This window comes from Lipotes vexillifer, unplaced genomic scaffold, assembly GCF_000442215.2.
Source record: "Lipotes vexillifer unplaced genomic scaffold, Lipotes_vexillifer_v1.1 scaffold1624, whole genome shotgun sequence".
NCBI classification, from domain to species: Eukaryota; Metazoa; Chordata; class Mammalia; order Artiodactyla; family Lipotidae; genus Lipotes; species Lipotes vexillifer.
The window spans coordinates 465,480-473,825 of NW_006772955.1; positions in this window are offsets into that span (position 1 = coordinate 465,480).

Consider the following 8,346-nt stretch of genomic DNA (forward strand, 5'->3'; position numbering starts at 1 on the left):
CTTTGACAAATCCTCCTTTTTTTTTTTTTTTTTTTCTTTTTTTTACACATCATGGTCTTCTCTAGTACTGGGAGATGTTCTAGGCTTTTCTTATAATTTTCCTTCCCAGACACCGGAATCAGGAATTTCTTTAAGGCCCTTTTTTGAGGTTGCTTTGTTGGGACCTTTTATAAGAAATCTCAGTTTAGACTTTTAAAAGCCTCTCAAGCTGAAGAAGCCAAGCCAAGGGCTCTCTATCAGATTTTTCCTGTAATACCTACAGATTTAGTTGGATTCTTCTCTTCTTAAGGAACCCCAAATATCCTGAGGTTCCTGGACCTGCCAGAAAGTGACTTTTCTTAATCATCTGTAATGATGGGAACTCTATATACTAGTTACAGGTCTTTATAAGCATTGGTTCCTTATAGTTAACCTATGTTCCTTAAAGCATTTTGGTCATATCTGATTTTATGCATTGTGGTCAAATAAGACATTCCAGTCAAAGCCGTGGTAAAATAACCAGTATTTCCAGTTGTGTCCTGTAACAGGGAGAATACATTCTATTGAACTTATACAAATAACTTTCTGCATTTATCCATTTTCCCCATCATGGTTTAAGTATAAAGCACTGTGAATGAAGGTAGGTGTCAGCGTTAGCTGCAGGGGTGTGGGTGTTTTTCTTTATATTTTTTTGAGAGAGGGGAGGTAGTTTTATTTTAATTTTATGGGTTCTTTTCCCCCTTTTTATGGAGATCTAATTTCATTGGTTAAAATCAGCTAACCAGTTCTTTAGAATTCGCCCTCTAGCCAAGTCTAACTTTATTTAGATGCTGTAGATGGACAAGCTTGACTGAACCCAAATGGGAGCATTAAACAAAAATCACAGCCCTCGCTAACAACACTGTGACTTTGCTGTCAAGTGTAGAATCCTCCCTTCAAGAAAAAGCTTGTGATCATTTTGTATGGCTTGTCTGAAAACTTCTGTAAAGCTTATGTTTTAGTAAAATAGTTTTTGTTAGTCTTAAAAAAAAAAAAACAAGAACACTCAAGAGTTTCCAAAATCTGTAGGGATCAGGTAGAGAGAAAAAGTCATTGTTTTAATCTTTGTTCACAAAGGTAATCTTTACCAAATTGCTGTAAATTACAGATAGCTTAAGATAAAAGAGGAAAAGTTAGACTTAAATCCAGAAAACAAAGCATTAAAGAACCAACAATGTTTCAAACAAAAGTCATTAGAAATTATAATTGTTCTTATTGATTCATTCACTCCCATGTAATGAATTCTTGTTCTACTTGATAGCGGGTTGGCAGTTTTATGATTCTACCAATTTTTCCATTAGCTCTGGAAATTCTTAACTCAGTCTGGTAGCATGATCGCAAAATTATTCAAGAGACACAATCATGGAGCATTCTTACCTGTAGACAATTCCAGAGAAGAATCAGAGTAAAACAATAATTGTCTGCAAATGATAAAAGATTTAAAATGACATAAAGATTTGAGGAGAGTTCAATTTGATAATAAAATTTAGTTATTTCTGTGGCATACAGCACTTTAACATAAAATGGGACAATAAGGGTGTTGACAAATTTTTATAAACTTTACACAATTTCTGGGATACCTATATTAGTAACATATGCCCATAATATGAGAAGGTTTATCATCATTTCTTATTTGATAATGCTTTCCACATAATTTAATATACCAAATAAACCTAATTAATTTAACATCTCTCCTTTACAAGAAGAGACACAAATCCTTTGAGATATCCCAGGGACCCTCTAGGAAATTTCAAAGTTTGTTCAAGGACAAAAAGATTCCATTCAGATTTTGATTTGGGGAAGTCACTGAAAATGTCAAAAACTTTAGATATTTGATTAACCAGGACCACTGATCATTATAAAAAAATATTTAATTATCTATTTAACCGAAGTGAGAATACAAAAATTTAAAGGCAAATACTGATGGTTAAAAGGTTGTGAACAAAACTTAGGTCTCTTAATACTGAGAAGACCCAGTTGTCTTAAGTAATCAGAAACCTAATATAACAGGGAGCACAGGAAATTATTTTGATAAAATGCAGAGTATTTTTTTTCTAGGCAGATTAACTCAAAAGGTAAAGAGAAATCTTTTATTATCTCTTATTTAGAAGATACCAATACTCCAATAAAACCCTGTAATTTTAACAGAGAAATAAAACACAATTATGGTCTTGCATCAGTGTACGATTAACACTAAAGCTAATTTAAAAAAAAAAAAACAAATCTTTATAAATAAACCCATCCACTCTTTTTTTTTTTAATTGCTTTACAATGGTGTGTTAGTTTCTGCTTTACAACAAAATGAATCAGTTATATATATACATATGTTCCCATATCTCTTCCCTCCTGCGTCTCCCTCCCTCCCACCCTCCCTATCCCACCCCTCCAGGTGGTCACAAAGCACCGAGCTGATCTCCCTGTGCTATGCGGCTGCTTCTCACTAGTTATCTACCTTACGTTTGGTAGTGTATATATGTCCATGCCTATCTCTCGCTTTGTCACAGCTTACCCTTTTCCCTCCCCATATCCTCAAGTGCATTTCTAGTAGGTCTGTGTCTTTATTCCTGTCTTACCCCTAGGTTCTTCATGACATTTTTTTTTCTTAAATTCCACATATATGTGTTAGCATACGGTATTTGTCTTTCTCTTTCTGACTTACTTCACTCTGTATGACAGACTCTAGGTCTATCCACCTCATTACAAATAGCTCAATTTCGTTTCTTTTTATGGCTGAGTAATATTCCATTGTATATATGTGCCACATCTTCTTTATCCATTCATCCGATGATGGGCACTTAGGTTGTTTCCATCTCCGGGCTATTGTAAATAGAGCTGCAATGAACATTTTGGTACATGACTCTTTTTGAATTCTGGTTTTCTCAGGGTATATGCCCAGTAGTGGGATTGCTGGGTCATATGGTAGTTCTATTTGTAGTTTTTTAAGGAACCTCCATACTGTTCTCCATAGTGGCTGAACCAATTCACATTCCCACCAACAGTGCAAGAGGGTTCCCTTTTCTCCACACCCTCTCCAGCATTTATTGTTTCTAGATTTTTTGATGATGGCCATTCTGACTGGTGTGAGATGATATCTCATTGTAGTTTTGATTTGAATTTCTCTAATGATTAATGATGTTGAGCATTCTTTCATGTGTTTGTTGGCAGTCTGTATATCTTCTTTGCAGAAATGTCTATTTAGCTCTTCTGCCCATTTTTGGATTGCGTTGGTTTTTTGTTATTAAGCTACATGAGCTGCTTATAAATTTTGGAGATTAATCCTTTATCAGTTGCTTCATTTGCAAATATTTTCTCCCATTCTGAGTGTTGTCTTTTTGTCTTGTTTATGGTTTCCTTTGCTGTGCCAAAGCTTTGAAGTTTCATTAGGTCCCATTTGTTTATTTTTGTTTTTATTTCCATTTCTCTAGGAGGTGGGTCAAAAAGAATCTTGCTGTGATTTATGTCATAGAGTGTCCTGCCTATATTTTCCTCTAAGAGTTTTGATAGTTTCTGGCCTTACATTTAGGTCTTCAATCCATTTTGAGCTTATTTTTGTGTATGGGTTAGGGAGTGATCTAATCTCATACTTTTACATGTACCTGTCCAGTTTTCCCAGCACCACTTATTGAAGAGGCTGTCATTTTGTATCCTGCTACTTTACCAAATTCATTGATTAGCTCTAGTAGTTTTCTGGTAGCATCTTTAGGATTCTCTATGTATAGTATCATGTCATCTGCAAACAGTGACAGCTTTACTTCTTCTTTTCCGATTTGGATTCCTTTTATTTCCTTTTCTTCTCTGATTGCTGTGGCTAAAACTTCCAAAACTATGTTGAATAAGAGTGGTGAGAGTGGGCAACCTTGTCTTGTTCCTGACCTTAGTGGAAATGCTTTCAGTTTTTCGCCATTGAGGATGATGTTGGCTGTGGGCTTGTCATATACGGCCTTTATTATATTGAGGAAAGTTCCCTCTACACCTACTTTCTGCAGGGTTTTTATCATAAATGGGTGTTGAATTTTGTCAAAAGCTTTCTCTGCATCTATTGAGATGATCATATGGTTTTTCTCCTTCAATTTGTTAATATGGTTAATCACATTGATAGATTTGCGTATATTGAAGAATCCTTGCATTCCTGGAATAAACCCCACTTGATCATGGTGTATGATCCTTTTAATGTGCTGTTGGATTCTGTTTGCTAGTATTTTGTTGAGGATTTTTGCATCTATGTTCATCAGTGATATTGGCCTGTAGTTTTCTTTCTTTGTGACATCCTTGTCTGGTTTTGGTATCAAGGTGATGGTGGCCTCGTAGAATGAGTTTGGGAGTGTTCCTCCCTCTGCTATATTTTGGAAGAGTTTGAGAAGGATAGGTGTTAGCTCTTCTCTAAATGTTTGATAGAATTTGCCTGTGAAGCCATCTGGTCCTGGGCTTTTGTTTATTGGAAGATTTTTAATCACAGTTTCAATTTCTGTGCTTGTGATGGGTCTGTTCATATTTTCTATTTCTTCCTGATTCAGTCTTGACAGGTTGTGCATTTCTAAGAATTTGTCCATTTCTTCCAGGTTGTCCATTTTATTGGCATAGAGTTGCTTGTAGTAATCTCTCATGATCTTTTGTATTTCTGCAGTGTCAGTTGTTACTTCTCCTTTTTCATTTCTAATTCTATTGATTTGAGTCTTCTCCCTTTTATTCTTGATGAGTCTGGCTAATGGATTATCTATTTTGTTTATCTTCTCAAAGAACCAGCTTTTAGTTTTACTGATCTTTGCTATCGTTTCCTTCATTTCTTTTTCATTTATTTCTAATCTGATCTTTATGATTTCTTTCCTTCTGCTAACTTTGGGGGTTTTTTGTTCTTTTTTCTCTAATTGCTTTAGGTGCAAGGTTAGGTTGTTTATTTGAGATGTTTACTGCTTCTTAAGGTAGGAATGTATTGCTATAAACTTCCCTCTTAGAACTGCTTTTGCTGCATCCCATAGGTTTTGGGTCGTCGTGTCTCCATTGTCACTTGTTTCTAGGTATTTTTTAATTTCCTCTTTGATTTCTTCAGTGATCACTTCGTTATTAAGTAGTGTATTGTTTAGCCTCCATGTGTTTGTATTTTTTACAGATCTTTTCCTGTAATTGATATCTAGTCTCATAGCATTGTGGTCGGAAAAGATACTTGATACGATTTCAATTTTCTTAAATTTACCAAGGCTTGATATGTGACCCAAGATATGATCTATCCTGGAGCATGTTCCATGAGCACTTGTGAAAAATATGTATTCTGTTGTTTTTGGATGGAATATCCTATAAATATCAATTAAGTCCATCTTGTTTAATGTATCATTTAAAGCTTTTGTTTCCTTATTTATTTTCATTTTAGATGATCTGTCCATTGGTGAAAGTGGGGTGTTAAAGTCCCCTACTATGAATGTGTTACTGTCGATTTCCCCTTTTATGGCTTTTAGTATTTGCCTTATGTATTGAGATGCTCCTATATTGGGTGCATAAATATTTACAATTGTTATATCTTCTTCTTGGATCAATCCCTTGATCATTATGTAGTGTCCTTCTTTGTCTCTTCTAATAGTCTTTATTTTAAAGTCTATTTTGTCTGATACAAGAATTGCTACTCCAGCTTTCTTTTGGTTTCCATTTGCATGAAATGTCTTTTTCTATCCCCTTACTTTCAGTGTGTATGTGTCTCTAGGTCTGAAGTGGGTCTCTTGTAGACAGCAAATATATCCGTCTTGTTTTTGTATCCATTCAGCCAATCTGTATCTTTTGGTGAGAGCATTTAGTCCATTTACATTTAAGGTAATTATTGATATGTATGTTCCTATTCCCATTTTCTTAATTGTTTGGGGCTCGTTATTGTAGGTCTTTTCCTTCTCTTGTGTTTCTTGCCTAGAGAGTTCCTTTAGCATTTGTTGTAAAGCTGGTTTGGTGGTGCTGAACTCTCTCAGCTTTTGCTTGTCTGTAAAGGTTTTAATTTCTCCATCAAATCTGAATGAGATCCTTGCTGGGTAGAGTAATCTTGGTTGCAGGTTTTTCTCCTTCATCACTTTCAGTATGTCCTGCCACTCCCTTCTGGCTTGTAGAGTTTCTGCTGAGAGATCAGCTGTTAACCTTATGGGGATTCCCTTGTGTGTTATTTGTTGTTTTTCCCTTGCTGCTTTTAATATGCTTTCTTTGTATTTAGTTTTTGACAGTTTGATTAATATGTGTCTTGGCGTATTTCTCCTTGAATTTATCCTGTATGGGACTCTCTGTGCTTCCTGGACTTGATTAACGATTTCCTTTCCCATATTAGGGAAGTTTTCAACTATAATCTCTTCAAATATTTTCTCAGTCCCTTTCTTTTTCTCTTCTTCTTCTGGAACCCCCATAATTCAAATGTTTGTGCATTTAATGTTTTCCCAGAGGTCTCTGAGACTGTCCTCAGTTCTTTTCATTCTTTTTTCTTTATTCTGCTCTGCAGTAGTTATTTCCAGTATTTTATCTTCCAGGTCACTTATCCGTTCTTCTGCCTCAGTTATTCTGCTATTGATCCCATCTAGAGTATTTTTCATTTCATTTATTGTGTTGTTCATCGTTGTTTGTTTCATCTTTAGTTCTTCTAGGTCCTTGTTAAATGTTTCTTGCATTTTGTCTATTATTTCCAAGATTTTGGATCATCTTTACTATCATTATTCTGAATTCTTTTTCAGGTAGACTGCCTATTTCCTCTTCATTTGTTAGGTCTGGTGGGTTTTTATCTTGCTCCTTCATCTGCTGTGTGTTTTTCTGTCTTCTCATTTTGCTTATCTTACTGTGTTTGGGGGGGTCTCCTTTTTGCAGGCTGCAGGTTCATAGTTCCCGTTGTTTTTCGTGTCTGCCCCCAGTGGCTAAGGTTGGTTCAGTGGGTTGTCTAGGCTTCCTGGTGGAGGGGACTAGTGCCTGTGTTCTGGTGGATGAGCCTGGATCTTGTCTTGCTGGTGGGCAGGTCCACGTCTGCTGGTGTGTTTTGGGGTGTCTGTGGACTTATTATGATTTTAGGCAGCCTCTTTGCTAATGGGTGGGGTTGTGTTCCTGTCTTGCTAGTTGTTTGGCATAGGGTGTCCAGCACTGTAGCTTGCTGGTCGTTGAGTGAAGCTAGGTGCTGGTGTTGAGATGGAGATCTCTGGGAGATATTCGCCATTTGATATTACATGGAGCTGGGAGGTCTCTTGTGGACCAGTGTCCTGAAGTTGGCTCTCCCACCTCAGAGGCACAGCACTGACTCCTGGCTACAGCACCAAGAGCCTTTCATCCACACGGCTCAGAATAAAATGGAGAAAAAGTAGAAAGACATAATTAGTAGAAGTAGAAAGAAAGAAAGGAGGGAGGGAGGGAAGGAGGGAAGGAAAAAAAGAAAGAAAGAAGATAAAGTAAAATAAAATAAAGTAAGATAAAATATAATAAAGTTATTAAAATAAAAAAATAATTATTAAGAGAAAAAAAACGGACGGATAGAACCCTAGGACAAATGGTGGAAGCAAAGCTATACAGACAAAATCTCACACAGAAGCATACACATAAACACTCACAAAAAGAGGAAAAGGGGAAAAAATCATAAATCTTGCTCTCAAATCTTGCTCTCCTTAATTTGGTATGATTCGTTGTCTATTCATGTATTCCACAGATGCAGGTACATCAAGTTGATTGTGGAGCTTTAATCCGCTGCTTCTGAGGCTGCTGGGAGAGATTTCCCTTTCTATTCTTTGTTCTCACAGCCCCCAGGGGCTCAGCTTTGGATTTGCCCCGCCTCTGCGTGTAGGTCGCCGGAGGGCGTCTGTTCTTCACTCAGACAGGACGGGGTTAAAGGAGCCGCTGATTCGGGGGCTCTGGCTCACTCAGGCCGGGGGGAGGGAGGGGCACGGAGTGTGGGGCGGGCCTGCGGCGGCAGAGGCCTGCGTGACGTTGCACCAGCCTGAGGCGTGCCGTGCGTTCTCCCGGAGTAGTTGTCGCTGGATCCCGGGACCCTGGCAGTGGCGGGCTGCACAGGCTCCCCGGAAGTGGGGTGTGTGGATAGTGGGCTGTGCTCGCACACAGGCTTCTTGGTGGCGGCAGCAGCAGCCTTAGCGTCTCATCCCCGTCTCTGGGGTCCGCGCTTTTAGCCGCGGCTCGCGCCCGTCTCTGGAGCTCCTTTAAGCAGCGCTGTTAATCCCCTCTCCTCGCGCACCAGGAAACAAAGAGGGAAGAAAAAGTCTCTTGCCTCTTCGGCAGGTCCAGACTTTTTCCCGGACTCCCTCCCGACTAGCCGTGGCGCACTAACCCCTTCAGGCTGTGTTTGGGCCGCCAACCCCAGTCCTCTCCCTGTGCTCT